An 18123-nucleotide genomic window follows, 5' to 3' on the forward strand; every position below is an offset into this window, starting at 1 on the left:
TATTGCTCCCCCTGATACCAACGATGGGGCACTATTCCTCCCACTGACACCAATGATGGGGTCACTATTCCTCTCACTGATACCAATGATGGGGCACTATTCCTCCCACTGACAACAATGATGGGGGCACTATTCCTCCCACTGATACCAATGATGGGGCACTATTCCTCCCACTGACACCAATGATGGGGCACTATTCCTCCCACTGATACCAATGATGGGGCACTATTCCTCCCACTGATACCAGTGATGGGGCACTTTTCCTCCCACTGACATCAGTGATGGGACACTATTCCTCCCACTGACACCAGTGATGGGGCACTATTCCTCCCACTGACACCAATGATGGGGCACTATTCCTCCCACTGACACCAATGATGGGGCACTATTCCCCCCACTGACACCAATGATGGGGCACTATTACTCCCACTGACACCAATGATGGGGCACTATTCCCCCCACTGACACCAATGATGGGGCACTATTCCTCCCACTGACACCAATGATGGGGCACTATTCCCCCCACTGACACCTATGATGGGGCACTATTCCTCCCACTGACACCAATGATGGGGCACTATTCCTCCCACTGACACCAATGATAGGGCACTATTCCTCCCACTGATACCAATGATGGGGCACTATTCCTCCCACTGATACCAATGATGGGGCACTATTCCTCCCACTGACACCAATGATGGGGCACTATTCCTCCCACTGACACCAGTGATGGGACACTATTCCTCCCACTGACACCAGTGATGGGACACTATTCCTCCCACTGACACCAGTGATGGGGCACTATTCCCCCCACTGACAACAATGATGGGGCACTATTCCCCCCACTGACAACAATGATGGGGCACTATTCCCCCCACTGACACCAATGATGGGGCACTATTACTCCCACTGACACCAATGATGGGGCACTATTCCCCCCACTGACACCTATAATGAGGCACTATTCCTCCCACTGACACCAATGATGGGACACTATTCCTCCCACTGACACCAATGATGGGGCACTATTCCTCCCACTGACACCAATGATGGGGCACTATTCCTCCCACTGACACCTATGATGGGGCACTATTCCTCCCACTGACACCAATGATGGGGCACTATTCCTACCACTGACACCAATGATGGGGCACTATTCCTACCACTGATACCAATGATGGGGTACTATTCCTCCCATTGACATCAGTGATGGGGCACTATTCCTCCCACTGACACCAATGACGTGGCACTACTCCTCCCACTGACACCAATGATGGGGCACTATTCCTCCCACTGACACCTATGATGGAGCACTATTCCTCCCACTGACACCAATGATGGGGCACTATTCCTACCACTGACACCAATGATGGGGTACTATTCCTACCACTGATACCAATGATGGGGTACTATTCCTCCCATTGACATCAGTGATGGGACACTATTCCTCCCACTGACACCAATGATGTGGCACTACTCCTCCCACTGCAAAATTACAGTTATGAAGTAGCAACGAAAATAATTTTATGGTTGGGGGTCACCACAACATGAGGAGCTGTATTAAGGGGTCGCGGCATTAGAAAGGTTGAGAACCACTGCTCTAACAGGAAGTTGGATCACAGCAGCACAAAAGAAAACAAAAATAGGAGTTTGGAGGAAGCTGAGAGCAATAGAAGGGATTTTTTAAAGTGTTACTAAACCCAGTACCCTGTATTCACTGTATTTGGTCTCCCACAGTACACAGAACATGGAAATGCAATGATTTTAGTAAATATAAACCGCTAACTACCTTTTCTTATCAGAAGAATATAGCAATCTTGTGACTTCTATCAATGTCCAGTAGAGCACTGGTTAAAGCTTGTAGGAGGAGTTTTCATTCTCCACTGATTGTCCTGTGAGGCTGCATGACCCCTCACCCTCTGTCGGACAGTACTGATTGGCCCTGTGCTGGCCACATGCACTCTTCCAAGAAAAAAAAACCTCTCTAGCAATTCACACCAAACTGAGCATGTGCAGCTTGCCCCCAAAGCTCTGTTCAATCAGCAGATGGATTGGGGACTGTGGAAGAAGGGGAGTATCAGAGAAGTTGGGATCAAACAGCCTTTTTACACAGTGCAGAAGATTAACCCCTAAGGTTCCACAATGAGTAAAACAAGCATGCTTTACTGCATATACAGGCTGATTTTACTGTTGTGAGTTTAGTAACACTTTAACCGCATGCCGCCCAGCCACTGTACATATACGGCAGCAGGGCGGCACTCACAGGCAAAACCACGTTTTAAGACGTGTGTTTTGTAAACAAATAGGGGGCGCATGCGAGGCGCGCTGCCGCCCTATTTGTCCCGTGGATCACCGCCGCAGATGTCAGTCGCCGGGTCACAGCCGCGCGTTAGCGGCTATGTTCCGGCGATCGGCGGCAAACAGTGACAGACAGCACAGCTGCAGTAGCTGTGCTGTCTGTCACTTCCCTGTCAGCTCGAGGATGAGCTGATCGAGAAAGAAGAGTTTCTCTCTCTCGATCAGCGGTGTCCCGTGCAGCACACCCCCCCGCCCCCTAGTAAAACACTCCCCTCACTCCTATAACCCTTCCCTGCAAAATAAAGTTAACCCCTTCCTCCCCAGTGCCATTAGTACAGTGTCAGTTTTTTTTTTTTTGCACTGATCACTGTATTAGTGTTTTTGGGGATGTAAGTGACCCCAAGTCAGTACCCCCCAATGTCAGAATGTCCGCCGCAGTCCTGCAGTCCCGCCATAAGTCGCTGGTCGCTGCCATAAGTCCCTGATCGCCGCCATAATTCGCTGATCGCCGCCATTATTAGTATAAAAAAACCCTAAAAATTCCAGTATCTTTCCCGCCATTTGTAAATGCTATAACTTTCACGTAAACCAATTAATTTACACGTATTGGGTTTTTTTTTTTTTAGCAAAGACATGTCGCAGAATGCATTTTGGCAGAAATTTATGACTAAATTTGATTTTTGCATTTTTTTTTACTGGACATGTTTTATAGCAAAAAGTCCAAAACATTGTTTTTTTTTCCTCAAAATTGTCAGCCTTTTTTTTTATAGCGCAAAAAATAAAAACCGCACAGGCGATCAAATACCACCAAAAGAAAGCTCAATTTGTGGGGAAAAAAAGGATGTAAATTTCATTTATGTACCGTATTGCATGACCGCGCAATTGTCCATTAAACTAGTGCAGTGCTGTATAGCAGAAAAATGGCGTAAATTGCAGTATTTATAGTTTGTAAATGCTATAACTTCCACACAAAGCAATCAATATACACTCATTGGGATTTTTTTACCAAAAAAATGGAGCAGAATACATTTTGGCCTAAATTTATAACCAACTTTGAGTTTACTATATATTTTTTATAGCTGAAAGTAAAAAATATTGTTTTTCTTCAAAATTTTTGGCCTTTTTATGTTTATAGCGTGAAAAATAAAAAGCGCACAGATGATCAAATACCACCAAAATTAGTGCAGCGCCGAGTAGCAAAAAGAGGCCTGGTCATTAAGGGGGGTAAATCCTCTGGAGCTCAAGTGGTTAAGATAAGACATACGCGATTACATTTTTTTAGCTTAGTTTTTTTTGTGCTATTTAGGTGTTCAAGGCTCATTTACACTATTGCATCTTAATGCACACAGTCCAACACACTAAAACACAACTTCCCCATAATAAAAATATTGTCTGTTCCCATCTCAGTCCTGTAGTGCAGTGCATTTTGGAAAGTCGGGCATGTATTTTTTCGTGCATTGAGAGGCTCATAGAAATTAACAGCAGCACATCAAAGGCATGAAACATGCATTTTGATGCATAGCAACAGGGATTAACATGCCTTGGTCAATGGTTGTTAACCCTATCCACCAAATGCACATCAAAATGCATGTCAACAAAGGAAATGCACCTTAACACATGACAATGCACCTGGTGAAAGTATATGTAAACCCTCACCTTGTAAAACAACCCATGCAGGTTAAAATAGAAAAGAAAGGCAAAATATTTATGTTTACATATAAACAACATTATAAATACCCTTCTGTATCCACTTGCCCTCCTGAGGATTTACCCCCATTTCTGACCAGGCCATTTTTTGCAATACAGCTCTGCGTTTAACTGACAATTGCGTGGTCAACACTGCACCCAAATGAAATTTACATCCTTTTTTCCCTAGAATAGCGCTTTCTTTCGGTGGTATTTGAGAGCCTGTGCATTTTAATTTTTTTGCGTTATAAACATAAAAAGACTGCAAATTTTGAGAAAAAAACTATATTTTTGACTTTTTGCTATTAAACCTGCCCAGAAAAAAAAATGAAAAGAATCAAATTTCTTTAAAAATTTAGGCCAAAATGTATTCTGCTACATGTCTTTACTAAAAGAAAATCCCAATAGGTGTAAATTAAATGGAAACGTGAAGGCTTAGCGAGCGCTTACCAGATAGCAGCTAAATGCACAACAAAGGAACCACAAACCTTCTCAATAAATAACAAGAATAAAAATAGTGCAGCGCTAAGACATGGTGCAATGTGTATGCATGATATATACACTGTGATGCTAATAGAAACAGCTAATTGACTAGCAGTCCACGTAGAATTTTATCATTAATAACGTGATTAGTATAATATCCGTCCCATATAAGGTGTAGAGCAATGGATTTCCAACAGTAGATTAATTGAACAGTTTTGCATTAAATCTGTGTGGCCCCAGTGTGGGAAATAAAAATAATTGCGTGTGATAAAATGGTAAGATTGCAAACTCACCAGAAGCGCAATCTTAATGCGTATTAATCATATCAATCAGCCAGAGGTTCTCCCATCTAAAGAGGTACAACCTGGTGTAGAAATCACATCCTCTGTCGGTCTGGGCGCTTAAGATGTCAATCAGAGGTTGCAATTTTTTGTAGCTGTGATTCGACTTCCTGTTAGAAGGTGGCCACGTTCGTTCTCCATGGTCCCACTGTCACCATCTCTTTCTCACTCCTGATATAGACTAGGGACTATGGGATATACAGTATAATGTGCATGGAGCAGTGCGCATGACTGCAATTAACCTGCACTGCTTGTTGCAAACAGAAGTGAGGGGAAAAAGGACATATTTGGGAGTTCACGGAGGACATTACAAGGAGGCAGAAAAACACAGTAAGAATACCAACAGCAAAATAGATTACAGGGCCATTAAATAGTGGATATGTATGGATTATTGTTGTAGAATAAGTATATTGTTTGACCATGTCATATGACGTCCTGAACTTTCAGTGGTTATGCCGTGATGATGCCTGCAGCTGCCGGGATCATCCTGGTATCTTATTTTACAGCTGACGATGCACTTTTATGTAAAAGTAATCCTAGTGGTTAATTAGCCGCTAGATTGCTTTTACATGTGGTAGGAGGAAGTGTCCCCCCCCCTGCTGCCGTTCGATGCTTTTTTAGGCTCTCCCGTCACACGAGGAGCTCGGGACTGCAGATGGCGGTTCTACCAGGCTTACCATAGGACTGAAGGACCAAGGACCAAGGACCAGAACATCACCAATCATCTCTATGGTATAAGAAACTGGAAGCGCTGACAATTTTGTCACTTCCGGTTTTACGAGGACATAAACATGCCATTACTTGCTTATGAAAGGATCTGATCAAATTGATCTTGGTTTGATCAAATGCTTGTAAGGGCAGAGGAGAGATCTGGGGTCTAATAGACCCCAAATGTCTTATTAAAGAAGACCTGTCAGTGTGCTAGCTATCACTGGGGATGTTGTTGATTGCTTGTGATAGCAATAAAAGTGATTTTAAAAAAATTAAGAGACAGTGTAAAAAAATGAATTAAAATAAATAATTTTAAAAAATTTAAAGCGCCCCCCCCCCCATGCTCATGCGCAAAATCGAATGCGTGCATAAGTACCACACATATACATAAACGGTGTTCGCACAATACATGCGAGGTACTGCCATGAATGTCAGAGCGAGAGCAATAATTCTAGCACCAGACCTCCTGTGTAACTCTAAACTGGTAACCCATAAATGCTTTTAAAGCATGGCCTAAGAAGATTTTTAGGTGCCATAGTTTGGAGCCATTCCATGGGCGTGTGCATTTTTAAAGCGTGACATGTTAGGTATTCTTTATTCTGTGTAACATCATATTTTATATTTTGCCAAAAAATGGGTATTAAATTGAGTTTGTGTGTGTTAAAATTAATTAAAGTATATTTTTTTAAAAAAATTTGTGTTTAAAAAACTGCTGTGCAAATGCCATGTGACATTAAAAAATAAAAAAACACCCACCATTTTATTCTCCCAGGCCTCTGCTTAAAAATATATAAATAATGTTTGGGAGTTCTAAGTAATTTTCTAGCAAAAAATTATGATTTTTATATGTAAGAGAGGAATTTCAGAATAAGCTCGGTAGGGAAGCAGTTAAAGCGACACCAAAGCTTTGGGTTTTTTTTTTTATAACAAACATGTCCATACTTACCTGCTCTGTGCAGTGATTTTGCACAGAGCAGCCCCGATATTCTTTTCGGGTCCTTGCTTGCACTGCTGGCTCCTCCCCCTTGAGCACTGCTCCCAGGGAAAGCCGCTCACCTTGGGGGCACAGCTCCATAAGAAACATAAAGTTGTGATTCGGCCCTGCCTCCCCGCTCTCTCCTCATTGGCTCGCTGGCTGTGATTGACATCAGCGGGGGTCAATAAGCCCCGCTGCTGTCTCAGTCAATGAGGAGGAAGAGTCCCCAGACAGCATAGGCTGTTGGGAATGTCGTTGGAGGGAGCTCAGGTAAGGAATGGTGGGGGGGGGACGGGGGGCTGGGAGGGGTAGCTGCATACAGAAGGTTTTTTTTATCTTCGTGCATAGAATACATGAAGGTAAAACACCGTGAGCCTTTAGAGTCACTTTAAAGTCACTTTAAATAGGGTCACAACAGTGCCACAGGACAGAGCTTTTTTCTTTTTCTTTTTTCCAAAAAAAGATTGCCAGCTTGCAACAATACTATAATTTTTTTACCCCCCCCCCATCCAATAAAATATTATATAATGGATAGCCTGTGTTGCCTTCAGCAGTTAATCAGAGTTTGCAGTATGAACTAATGTAATAAACTTATCTATTGTAGTTAAAGTGATTCTAAAGGTTTTTTTTTTTTTAAGAAAATCCCCAATCCTCCTCTTCTTGGGTCCCCCGCAGGTTATCCTGTCCCCTCCCTCCTGTCGGGTGCCCCCACAGCAAACAGCTTGCTATAGGGATACCCACTGCTCCGTGTGTCCATTCACGCACAGAGCTGTGGCTCGGCCATGCCCCCCCTTCTCATTGGCTCACTGGCTGTGATCGACAGTTAGAGCCAGTGGTCCCCACTTCTGTCTCAGACAATGAGGAGAATGCACATTGCTGGATCAAGAGGAGGCTTAGGTGAGTATTGGGGGGGGGGGATGCTGCACACAGAAGGTTTTTTAGCTTCATGCATAGAGTGCATGAAGGTAAAAAACCTTCACCCTTTAGAACCACTTTATGCGGAACTGAAGCAAGAAACAACAGGCAGGCAGGCTTTTATTGCAGAGAAGATATGTGTTGTCTCTGCCACCCGCCAGACAATGAAGAGGCTCAAAGACTGGCACTCAGAAGAAGATATTCGCACTGCCATTGGACAGGTAAGTATTCACCCCTTTAGTTATGCTCTAATTCTGCTTTGACACAGTTTTTCCCCATTTACCCATGGAAACATGTTAGAATTGATTTAGATTGTTGAACAAGAGGTCTGCATTATAGCTGCAGCAAATGTCAAGCATCCGATTAGGTGAACTAGTCTATGTATATAAACATATTAGTCTATATATATATATATATATATATATATATATATATATACATACATACATATAATGTGTGTGTGTGTGTGTGTGTGTAACCTTGGAGCCCCAGTAACCTGGACAAAGACCTGTCTACATTTACACTGCTTGTAGCAGCTGGTCAGACCCTTTTTTTGTAGATAACAGCACACTGGTAAACCCAGACTAGAAGTAAGCAATTTCCTCCTAGTGACAGCAAACAGTAACATCTATAGATCCAAAATGTCCAGCTACAACAAAGGGAAGAGCTTCTACTGTTAGAGAGAAAACAAGACAACCCATCACTTAAAGTGCTACTAAACCCAAGACTCTGCATTCACTATATCTGGTCTCCCATGGTACACAGCACATGGAAATGCAATTAGTTTAGTAAATATACAGTAAACTGCTAAATACCTTTTCTCATCAGCAGTATATTGCAGTCTTGTGACTTCTATCAGTGTTCAGCCAAGCACTGATTAATCTTGTGGGAGAAGTTTTAATTCTTCTCTGACTGTCCTATGAGGCTGCATGACCCCTGACCCTCTGTCTAGACAGTGCTGATTGTCCCTGTGCCGATCACATGCACCCTCCCAAGAAAAAGAAAAAACTCTGTAGAAATACACACCAAACTGAACATGTGCAGAGTGCCTCTTAGGTTTCTGTACTATCAGCAGATGGATTGGGAACAGTAAAAGAAGGGGAGGCTCAGAGAAAACAGGATCAAACAGCCTTTTTACACAATGCGGATGATTAACCCCTTAGGTTCCACAGTGAGTATAGCAAGCATGCTTTACTGCCTATACAGACTGATTTTACTGTTTAGTAACACTTTAATGCCCAGGGAAAATGGCAATACAACATTGTAAATATCCCCCCACAAACTTTCTCTACCTCTCTAAAGCTGGTTATACACACATAGATTTATCTTTTTCATTCTAAATGGATTCTTCCATTCACAATAAACAATGCGGATGGATGAATCTCCTACTGCGTCTACTGTATTCTGACACCTGGCACCATGAACTGTCACAATACCTGAACAGTGGCTGCTTTTGTTTGGATGCAGTCACTGTTTGGCCAACAACTTTCAATGTGGTTCCTTCCATTTTTCAGTCAAAGGATGTCAGGCAGGAGGGTGCCAACAGGAATTTTTTTTGCTCCGTGTATGGCCAGCTTGAAACTGTCCCTATACATTACTCAGAGATCTGGTTCAGTGTATACTGGCCATTCTCCTGTTACTGCCTATAAAGCAGCTCTGCACTGGCTTTTCTTTATAAACAGCAAATTGTTGCTTCCAACAACTCCCGTCTCCTACATCGCTGACATTAAGCTTCCTATATTGTCCTTCACAAATTGTTTCCATTGTCATTAAGCACTTCTAATGAATGACTAGCTTAAGTCTAAGTAGAAACCAGTCAACCTACCAGTATGATTTTGGGTGGTAAGAGGCTCCCAGAATGACTTTAGACAGCTTGTACGGAGGAGTAATCAGAGGATACTTCATGCAGCTCTTATCCTGGCTGGAATGAAGCCCAAGACTGTTCAGACAATGCGTTATAGACGTCTCTCGCCCCAGTCATGATCCGAGGAGGTGCCTGTAGCATCAACTAGATCTCCAGATTAACTGCAGGTCCTGCATGGAAAATGTCATGTACAACCCTACTGTCAAATTCTGAACCTGGTTCTGTCAACATGTGACAGCTTTGTTCTTGGTGAAATCTTCTGGTTATTTTCTCTTTTTCAGCGTCATCAGCGTATGAGTCAGGATTTTAAGTATTTATGCTTTTTAAGGACTGGTCCATCCTGCCACAACAACCAAATAATTACATAATTTAACATAAGTATGTGGCCAGGCAGGAAACTAAAGAGACTTCACTGCTCCATTCATCAAAAGGGGTTTGACAGTAAAAATATGTTTTGTTCACTGTCTTTCAAGTGCAGGTTAGAAAAAGAAAGGACTTATCTAACTTATTTATGTGACTTCTATTATGACTGTAGTTACCATAAGGATCCATTAGACTAGAGCCTGGGGTAAAAGAGTTGAAGAGGCAGCACCAAGATTTAAAATGTATAAATTGAATTTGTTTTTTATCCTGGCAACCTCTGGAAATGTGTGGAAACATTTTGCAGTAGAACTGTAGTCAAATGACTCTTTTTAGGTCTGGTGTAGAGTAGGGGCATAGAGGTGCCCAGTGTAATTCCCCAAATTGAATACTAGATGTCTCCATAGTTGGGGTTAGAACCCCTCTAGTGAGAGTATCAGTGTAGATGCCTAGGTAGCCTCTAGAGGTCTCCAGAGTAGTGACTGGGGTGAACCACAGATCAGGAGTCTCCAAACCTTCTAAACATAGGACCGGTTTATTACCCTTCAGACTTTAGAGAGGGTGGACTGTGGCCAGTGGGAGTAGAAAATTCCTGGCTTTAGTAACAATGCCCCATCATTGGTGTCAGAAGGAAGAATAATTCCCGATCATTTGCATCCATGAGAGGAAAAGTGCCCCATTATTGGTGTCAATGGGATGAATTGTGCCCCATCAGTGGTGTCAGTACAAGGAATAGTGTCCCATCATTGGTGCCCATGAGAGGAATAGGGCCCCATCTCTGGTGTCCATGAGAGGAATAATGCCCCAGCATTGGTTTCCATAAGAGGAATAGTGCCCTATCAATGTCAGAGGGAGGAATAGTGCCCCATCATTGCTGTTAGTAGGAGGAATACTGCCCCATCATTGGTGTCAGAGGGAAGAATAATTCCCCATCATTTGCATCCATGAGAGGAATAGTGCCCTATCGATGTCAGAGGGAGGAATAGTGCTCCATCATTGCTGTTAGTAGAAGGAATAATGCCCCATCATTGGTGTCAATAGGAGGAATAGTGCTCCAACATTGGTGTTAATGGGAAAATAGTGCTCTTCAGTTGGTGTCAGTGACAGGAATTATGCCTCATTGTTAACATTAGTGGGACTAGTGCAAAGGCAAACAAAGGGCCTTTGAGACCACTGCTACAGACAATGAGGAGGTGCCAGCCCTGCTGCCACCAGGGCCATCTTAGGTGGAGGACAATATAGTAGTCTGGTGGGAGTCCGCCAGGGATTGGTTGGTCATGGAAAGCAATGAAAAGACCACAACAGTAAAGATGCAGTCTTTGAGGTTCAAGGTTCTGGAAACTTATTCTTAGGGGGGAAGCAAGGAAGGAAAGCTCTATGGACTAACTCACATCCCTTTGGCATGGGGTGTAGACCTTCCTCCTCCGATTCCCCCCCCCCCCCGCCATCACAATAAATCATGCCCCCCCTTTGTAGCCACACCTACAAAATCATGCTATCAAACAATTGGTCACAGACCTTTGGAACAAGTGGAGGACATTTCATGTATAGAGACAAAATAAACAGATTTCAAATAAGAGGCACCAAGATAGGCATGCATAATGGTATCAAGATGAAAAATGACAGAAACCTGGAGGTATGCCCAATGAAATGGGTGTCGTTTCATGGTGTATGGCTTGTATAGTGGGAGTAAAAAATGATCACAGTCAGAAAACTAATAAAAATGTAATACAGTAAGCAACAGCACCAAATATGTAATGTAAGCAAGGCACACTATAAGGAGAACCACATAATTGCACACAAGCATTATCCACAGAAAGCAGAAGCAGCATATAGTACCCGCTAGTGGTGGTAGATCCTGCATTAGGGGCCTATGTGAATTAATTGTGGCAAGGTTGGATGAAAGCCCATGTTCCATGCTCCGACTCAGACTCTGCAGTCTGTTATTTTTCAACTTTCTACCAGATCAAGCTGTCCAGCAAAAGCGGCAGTTAGAGGGTTGAGACAAAACCATTTAAAACTGACTGGGGTGATTACAATGGTCAGTTTTTATTCATTTACGTAAAACCTATATCCTACAAGGGGAAAAGACTGTTGCTGTAACTCTTTATAAAGTGTTAGTTGGAGTTAAGCTTTAGTTTAATAGTGACGTTCATCTTAATCTGCTAGTCTAACACAACCCTCCCCCCAGATTGATGTTGCTGCCGACCAAAGGTGTCCATCCATAATGGAGACACCCCAACAAAGGAAGTGTGTTATTGACTGGATCACCGAGTGAAAATAAATGTTATAAAGCCTAAAAAACACCAATCAGCCACTGAATTTTGGAATTAGTAAGCTGCAATATATTACATTTTTGTTTTTTTAGGTTACTGCTGGTAATCCAAAATTTTAGAGTTGTCCTCAGAACAAGAGGTGAGGGAAAATCTACCCCTGTTCCAGGGGCAACTGTCTGGGAAGAACATTTCCCTCAATTCTTGAGACTTCCTTTAAGTTTCTGTTGCATCTTTGAAGAATAAAATCAAGAATAAAAGGGAAATTTCCTCAATTTTAGAGAGCAAAACAAACTGGAAGACGTTTTAACCCTCTATTCCATCTAAAAATAAAACTTGTGGCTATACACACAATTGCAATCTTGATTCTTCAAATGGCTCTGATTTAAACCGATTCTAAAGGGTCTTTTTTTTGTAAAATAACAAACATGTCTATACTTACCTGCTCTGTGTAGTGGTTTGGCATAGAGCAGCCTGGATCCTCCTCTTCTCGGGTCCCCCGCTGGCTCTTCTGGCTCCTCCTTTCTGCCAGGTGCCCCCATAGCAAGCAGCTATCTATGGGGGCACCTGCTGATCCATGTGTCCATTCACACATGGAGCAGCGTCTCTGCCCCCCCCCTCTCTCTTCATTGGCTGACTGGCTGTGAGTGACAGCAGTGGGAGCCAATGGCTGTCTCAGCCAATGACGAGGCAGAGACCCGGGACAGCTGAGGCTATCATTCATATCGCTGGATTGCGATCAGGCTCAGGTAAGTATTGAGGGGGCATAGAATGCATGAATGTAAAAAACCTTCAGCCTTTACAAGCACTTTAAGTTTCCCCAAATAATCTCACTAATCTCTCCAATCTAAATCTGCTGCGATTTTAAGTCTTTGTGATAATCCCGTGAGCGTGCCAGGCTCAGAATAATTGCACGTAAGTAACGACCGTTGTCTGGTAGCTTTTTTTTGAGGAAAACAATGGATGTTGAAGATGTTTAAAAGTTGAGTCCTTTAAGGACAGGTTACATATGCCTACTACTGAAATCTTTAGATACAACCAGATTGTCTCATTTATCCGCTCGAAGCTCGCTTTATTGGATGAGTCACCTTTGCTCACCGCCTTTGAACTCTCCTGCAGGAATAGGGGTTCCCCAAGAGGCCGGGTCTCTGCAATATTTGCTCTCCTCACTGACCCGAATTCTAAACTCCCTTACATGGAACATTGGGAAAAAGACTTAGCTGTCAATTGTGAATTGAGAGAAAACAGGTGGCACACACACCTAGTGCATTATCCAAGGTTTATTGTAGGAATGAAATAATAAAAACATACTCACAGACGAAGCATGTATCTAAAAAGCATAGAAAAATGACAATGGCCACAACGGCGGGCAAGGAGTTCTCACTGTCAGTGCGGTCAAATGGCTGACGCATTTTGGGGACGAATCCCTTTCCTCAGAGCTGAGGACCGACCTCTGATTCTGATGTATGATGTATGGAAAGAAAGAGCCTCGCTGTTGATGCATGCTTCGTATGTGAGTATGGCTGATTTCCCCGTCTGAGGAGGGCTGCACCCCTGGAACATTTCCTTTGGTTGTCGCTGTCCTGGTACCCTTGGCTTCCCTTTTGGCTGTGCATATCCTGAGGCGCTGGAGAGTACATACGATATCCGGTTCGGTCAATTGTGAATTATCGTATTGGCAAGATATCGCCTTGGCACTGTCTAAAATTTCTATCAATACTACTTTAATTGAAGCTAATTATAAAACTTTGTTGAGATGGTATCTGGTCCCTACCCGGGACTGTGGCCAGGTTGGGTCTATGTTTCACATCTGGTGGCAATGCCCGCTTGTAACTAGAATTTGGATTCGAATGTAAACTTAGTAACGGGTATAAATATTCGCAGATCCCTGGAGACAGCGCTCTTTCATAAATTTCCAGATAATGTTCCCAAGAAATCTCATAAATTGATTTCCTATATGCTTCTGGAAGCAAGATTTACTGTAGCTAGACACTGGAGGCAATCGATCATTCCACTTGACTATGTAAAAAAGAAACTTAATTGGATCATGATTAACGACAAACTCACCTGTGTCCTACACAATAACTCGAAGAAATTCGATAACACATGGAACCTGTGGATCCTATACCTTTCTGTGCCTTAATGACCCTCACCTGGACGTTCCTTTCTACTCGTTCCTTTGTTCTTTTTACTCTTTTTGTATTGCTCTGAATTGTAGATTCTATGTTGGCAAGGCAGATATACCTGACCTCGAATTGGCCACGATTTATGTCTTGTCTTAACTGCCAATTGTTGTGGCAGACTTTGATGTTTCTATCTGTATCTACGATGGAATGTTGTTCATTTATATTGCTTGTTATACTTATGTCTTTTTCCTTTGTAAAACTGTTCAATAAAAACCATTGAAATATAAAAGTGGAGTCCTCCTCTGACCATACTCTAATGTCACCCAGAGCAACAATATGTCATGACTGTGATCCTAAGTAAACACAGCTGTCAAGTCTTGGTAAATACATCTGGGACGGCATCACAGTGAAACTAAATGAATCACATATACAAATACATTCTTTCTTCTACATGTTAGGACCATGAAAGAAAAAAACTAGAAAAGTGGCCCCATAGGATGGTCGCCTATTTTTATATTTTATTCTCAATAGAGGGCCATGGTGACTGTTAGGTCCATGTCTCTCTGGGGTGGCTTTTGCTGGTTCTTTCTGTTTTGTATTTCAGGTACAAGCTATCTGCTGTTGCTAGGAAGATTTATCTCAGCTGCTGTTTAGATCAGTCAGCTGAGCACTGGATTGGTGACTAAACATTTGGTGGGAAAAGTGCTGGCCAATGGGTGCAACCTCTTACTTGTATATCCACTCCTGTCACTGGGTGGAGTCAGCAGTTACCTCAGGACTGTCCGCTGGACTCACCTCTGGATTATCTTCAGCCTTCCTTTTCAATTTTCTGACCTGCGTCTAGCCCAGCAATGGGCAAACTACGGCCCGCGGGCCGTATACGGCCCGGCGGACCTTTTAATCCGGCCCGCGGAGCTAGGCTCCCGCAAGGCCAGTGGTCGGCAAGCCGCGGCTCTTTACAATAGATGCGGCTCTCCTGTGTGCCGGGCGCCCGCTCCCCTCCCTCCTCTCGGGCGGGCGGGCGACCTCCTCTCCTCCTCTCCCCTCCCCTCCTCTCGGATGGCCGCCCCCCCTCTCGGATGGCCGCCCCCTCCCTCCTCTCGGGCGTCAGGACTCTGCAGCTGTCAGGATGTAGGCGGGGCAGCCAGGATGTAGGCGGGGCAGCGTGACGAACTCTTCTCTCACAGTCCTCCCTGAAGACCAGAACGGCGCGGGAATACGAGAGGAACGCGCGGAGGAGCAAAGGTAAGTGAATTGACACAGGGGGGACTTACTATATGGGGAATGAATTACTATATGGAGGACTTACTATATGGGGGACTTACTATATGGGGGACTTACTATATGGGGAATGAATTACTATATGGGGGACTTACTATATGGGGAATGAATTACTATATGGAGGACTTACTATATGGGGAATGAATTACTATAGGGGGGACTTACTATATGGGGAATGAATTACTATATGGGGGACTTACTATATGGGGAATGAATTACTATATGGGGGACTTACTATATGGGGAATGAATTACTATATGGGGGACTTACTTTATGGGGAATGAATTACTATATGGGGGACTTACTTTATGGGGAATGAATTACTATATGGGGGACTTACTATATGGGGAATGAATTACTATATGGGGGACTTACTTTATGGGGAATGAATTACTATATGGGGGACTTACTATATGGGGAATGAATTACTATATGGGGGACTTACTATATGGGGAATGAATTACTATATGGGGGACTTACTATATGGGGAATGAATTACTATATGGGGGACTTACTATATGGGGAATGAATTACTATATGGGGGACTTACTATATGGGGGACTTACTATATGGGGGACTTACTATATGGGGGATGAATTACTATATGGGGGATGAATTAATGTGGGGGATGAATTACTATGTGGGGGATGAATTACTATGTGGGGGATGAATTACTATGGGGGATGAATTACTATATGGGGGATGAATTACTATATGGGGGATGAATTACTATGTGGGGGATGAATTACTATGTGGGGGATGAATTGCTATATGGGGGACGAATTGCTATATGGGGGACGAATTGCTATATGGGGGACGAATTGCTATGGGGGATGAATTACTATATGGGGGATTAATTACTATGCTTACTATGGGGGAATATTACTATACTTACTATGGATGACACATACACATCATTCATCTACTCTTGGTCCGGCCCCCGGGTCCAATATATGAACCCATTGCGGCCCTCAAGTCAAAAAGTTTGCCCACCCCTGGTCTAGCCCATTCTAAAGTTTATTATATCCATTAAGGCTCGCTTACACATGCAGTTAGAGGTATTGCCCTTGGAGGTGGCATATTGGAGGTAAGGGAGGGTTTTAACCTCTGTCAATTTTTTTTTACATCTGTGTCCCATAGGGAAGATTTCCCTTCACTTCCTATCCCATAGCCAAAACAGGAAGTGAGAGGAAATCCTTGGAAAGTTGGAGGTCTGTTCTGGTGTCAAATCAAAATTTGGGATTTTCTTTTAGCTTCACTTTAGATCAGTGGTCTCCAAACTGTGCTCCTGGGGCCAGACGCAGCCCTCTGCTTGCTTTTATCTGGCCCTTGGGACACTATTTCATTCACTGATACCAATGGTACATAATTCCTCCCCAATGACATCAATAAAGAGGCACAATTCCTCCCGATGACAAAAATTGGGCCCATTGACACCAACGATGGGACACAATTCCTTCCACTGACACCAAATATGGGGCATTTTTTTCCCACTGATGTTAGGACCTTTTCTACTCCCAACTGCCACAGTTCAGCCCTTCTAAGGTCTGAAGGATAGCAAACTGGCCCTTTGTTTACAAAGTTTGGATACCCCTGCTTTAGATGATAACAGTCAATAGAGAGGGTCAATCTCTGTAATGGGGACACGGACAGCAATAAATTTAAAAAAAAGTTTTGCGTTTAGTTACTGTTGTAGCCAGGTGCTGGCTATATCCTTATGCCATTTAAGGATGAGACTATAATTAATAATTTTCTCCCTAGTTCCCAATACTAGGACTGCTACATCACTTCCTGTTAGCAGAGTGGATACAGTTTTTATACAGCTGAGGATCTTGGAACCTGTAGTCCTCTAGATAATATATACTGTGTTCCTGTGTGCTGATTGGACTACAACTACCAGAGAGCTGGAAAACGAGGTGGACGCTGGAAAAAACCTATATGTTCTCCAGCAAAGGACAGGTTTGCTCTTTTGGCGTGAGGTTCAGAGCTGAATACAAGGGGATTGCCATTCTCCTCCAGAGACAGTTTGCTGGCTATTGCTGTGGGACTGTGCACACCAGCCCTGCACAGTGGTGACGATGATCAGCACATCGAGATCAGTTTCCCTGCATTGGGATTGTCACTATCTGATCTTCAGACAGAAATCTTTGCTTGCCATGCTGACAAGCCGTTAGGTGGGTTTGGTGAGCGGGCAGATGCCCAACCTCTTTCTGTCATCACTCTAGAGACACTGAATGCAGACAGCTTTACACCTCAGTACCAGGAGATCTTTGCATTAAGCATATCTGCTATCTTCATTGAATTACCAGCATTCACTAATGTATATGGACCCCATCATTGCTAGCAGAAAAAGGCTACCATCACATCAGGAATTTTAAACATCACAGCACTCCAGCTGCAATTTCTATTTAAAGGGACCTCTTCCTAACTAAGCCATTGTTATTCAAATTAGGGTGTCTATACCTATTTATGTTGGAGGATTATATATACATAATTCTTTGCGTTCCCTGTTGGTACGCCGGTGGCCCAGAGGGAGCTGATAAGTCAACAAGCCTTCTCTTTCCCTTTCTACTGCTGGTGTTGCAGTTGTATAGTTACAGCATACTATTTGTGACTGTATGATCTGTAAACTGGTTATTTTAATTTTATTAGTGTTCTGCTTTTATGCATTAACTGGGGTTGTATCCCCTAAACATAACCTTTATTCTGTGGCCTACTCTTTTGAATGAGCCTAACATAGAGGTGTTACTAAAGAATCATGTATCTTGCATTATTATTCTATACTGTTGAAATACGTCTGAACCCAGAG

General features: G+C 43.2%; 1 protein-coding gene across 4 annotated transcripts in view; it reads right to left on the reverse strand.

Annotated features, from left to right (window-relative positions):
* Positions 1 to 18123, reverse strand: part of CHL1 (cell adhesion molecule L1 like) — a 199875-nt gene that overhangs the window by 169082 nt on the left and 12670 nt on the right. Inside the window, exon 1 of one of the 4 annotated variants that reach the window (XM_089681928.1) lies at positions 9236 to 9336. The exons of the other annotated variants lie outside the window; for them this stretch is intronic. The gene's annotated coding sequence lies outside the window, so the exon portion shown is untranslated. Of the gene's footprint in view, positions 1 to 9235; positions 9337 to 18123 lie in introns of those variants that run through there. 4 annotated transcript variants of the gene reach the window in all.

The sequence above is a fragment of the Staurois parvus genome, unplaced genomic scaffold, assembly GCF_062004578.1.
Source record: "Staurois parvus isolate SC_StPar_1 unplaced genomic scaffold, SC_StPar_1.0 ptg000282l, whole genome shotgun sequence".
NCBI classification, from domain to species: domain Eukaryota; kingdom Metazoa; phylum Chordata; class Amphibia; order Anura; family Ranidae; genus Staurois; species Staurois parvus.